The sequence below is a fragment of the Ochlerotatus camptorhynchus genome, unplaced genomic scaffold (assembly GCF_037179485.1).
Source record: "Ochlerotatus camptorhynchus isolate MF236.1 unplaced genomic scaffold, CSIRO-AGI_Acam_v1.1 ptg000581l, whole genome shotgun sequence".
NCBI classification, from domain to species: domain Eukaryota; kingdom Metazoa; phylum Arthropoda; class Insecta; order Diptera; family Culicidae; genus Ochlerotatus; species Ochlerotatus camptorhynchus.
The window spans coordinates 25,408-28,230 of NW_027041061.1; positions in this window are offsets into that span (position 1 = coordinate 25,408).

Consider the following 2,823-nt stretch of genomic DNA (forward strand, 5'->3'; position numbering starts at 1 on the left):
TTAATAGCGATGTCTTCATTTTGACTTTTTAAGTAGTCAATAAAGACATCGGAGGAAAACTGATCGCTCATGCCCACTATTTTCAATCTTGGCACCGAAGTGGGAACAACAGCACTATATTTTTCACCCAGATTGCTTTCAATACCATTTTTCACATCACATGATTTAGCTATATAAGTTACTTAAATCATCATTGGGGCTTTACACAGCCTGTTGATGCAGACAAATAAATAAATAAATAAATAAATCACTTACGTTTGCTCCTGTTGCACACTCAAAAATAATGGAGCCATCTTTACCATTCCTAAAATTACTGATTTTGTGTGTTTTTGGATCCAACTGAGTTTTCAAAAACTTTCGAGTATCTTCGCAAGGTTGTTTGGACTCTTTCGGTTTAATCACAATGACCGGACGAGTCTTACGATTATCTGGTTTGTTACTTTTACTATTACTGTTACTATTAGTTTTACTTTGACTAGCACGACTATGTCTTTTTACAACATCCGCAAAACTCGCATTTTCTTGAAAAACAACATCATCATCATGATCACTATTACTTATTACTAATTTACGTTTTTTGCGTCTGGTATTTTGGTCCGATTCTGACTGAATCGTCCTAGATGAACTGCGATGATCATTCTTTACATCTAATTGGTTTTCTGCATCCATTTTAAAAATGAACTTTTCATATTATCCAATTTCTATCAAATTAAATTTTCAAGACCATTTACATTTATTCTTTCGCTTTTAACCGCGATGTCCACCTGAGCAGCAATGTATCGCACCCATTCAACAACACATGGGCCGGGACCAACGGCTTTACTTCCCTTCCGAAGAAAGACGTGACCAGAGATTTTTATGCCTCAGAAAAATCCCACTGACTTCGGCTGGGATTGAACCCAGACCCATTGGGGTATTAGAAAGCAGTCACGCTTACCACTACACCACCGGCGCCGGCAAGTGGCTGCCTTTATCAAAGATGAATTGCAATGCACTGAATTTGTTTTAAATCCGCTCTTCTCTTATCCTAGGGATACAATTGTATATTATAGGGATGCAACATGTCATGCCTTTTATTTCCAATCAAAACTTGATGTATGGATTTTGATAAATATCAAGAAAGGATATATCACGTGCTGTAGGTTGTAGTGTGAACGGGGTATAACTTTGTACTTGCTTTAAAAATCTAAAAACGTAAACCTTACTTATTCCTGTGGGGGCTTTGCGAAGGACATTGTCATAAACTGACTCCGCTCCATAAACATTAACGCTCTCCCTAGATTTACACCCGTTACAACTTTGCTTTTGTATTCCCTCGGCAGTGTTTGCCGTGTGCACATCAATAATAATAATTATCCGTAAATAATAATAGCACTCTTCTCGGTATAATAATAATTAAAAAGCTAACATCGACATGCATCTCCGAAGTGTATTTGCCCGCGCACGATGCGAAGCCGATCCATTGAGCCCTAATGAATGTGCATTGTCTGAAACCGACACTTTAATAATGATAATCAAGATACCGATACCGCGGACAATGGCCACACGATGAACGATTCGGACAGAAGATCTCCTTCTCGGATGGAAGCCCCGCGCTACAGAATTTGTAGCCCCGGCTATTATTGTTTTATTCATTAACGTAATGGTTTATGGTTATACACAGCAAATTAGCATAGATTAGGGAATTGGGAACAATAATATGAATATCGGTAACGACAATCGCTTTACAACACACCGGGGACCCGTCGTCGTCTGCCGTTCACCGTGCCACAACCGCACGCTTCCTGCTTCGACACAATTATCACATGGCAGTGTCACATTTGTGGTCTCTTTCGATGAACTCCCGCACCTAGTGCATACGTTTTGGAAGGTTTCAATTGAAAATCTGATTGCACAATATTTGCGTGATTAGCCTGAAAAATTCAAATCACCACCTCATTAGAATTTACAATTGACTTGCATTATCGGATTTTCACCAACGTCGATCAGCTGCCCACCTCTCCTCACACAGGAGCGACAAAAAACATCGATATTGGATAAGTGGCCTTCAGAAACCAATTTCGACTCAGCTCTCGAATGGGTGGGCGGCTCGGCCCCTTGATCTGCGACAAAAAAGTCAAAAGTCGAACTTTTCCAATTATCATCCCCATAATGATTACATTTGTTCTTTTTGCTCTGTTTCACTCACACTCTTCAATCGAGCAAAGTACAGAGCTGATCCCCCGAGTGCCCGGACCAAGAGGGAGTGGGAAGTTTCTTCCCTACTGCGTATACATGAAAGCCAGCGACAAAATAACTTGTTAATAAAAAAAATTTGAATACGAAATCAATTTTCAGTGGTTTTCTTTTCAAACAAGGTGGAAAGTTTGCCGATGGCTGCGGGGAGAAAAAAGACGTCGATGTTTCACGTAGAGTTTTTTTTCTGTTATCATATTTCTTTGTTATCGCACTCGTGTGGGGTGTGGTTTCTATTCTTCCTCGTTTTTTTTTTGCGCACTGCCGTCTGTCAACGGCTGATGATGGCTGAGTTAGAATGAGTCATGTCCTAAATTAAATTTTGTTTTGGTTAAATTGAAACTTGCATTGAACCTGTACAGCGCATGCAGTAATTTTGCAGCTTATTCTTAATGTGATAAGTTTTGGTTAGGATAAATTACATAATTAAAGAGACTTTCAGTCATAGGTTTCTGTATGGGAATGCCACTTAGGTTCTAGTTTCAAAATATTTTTTTCGTAACAGTCGGAGTCGGAGTCGAAGTAAGTACTTTTCCTTCCGATTCGACCCCGACTCTGACTCCACGACTCAAACTCAAACAATATTTT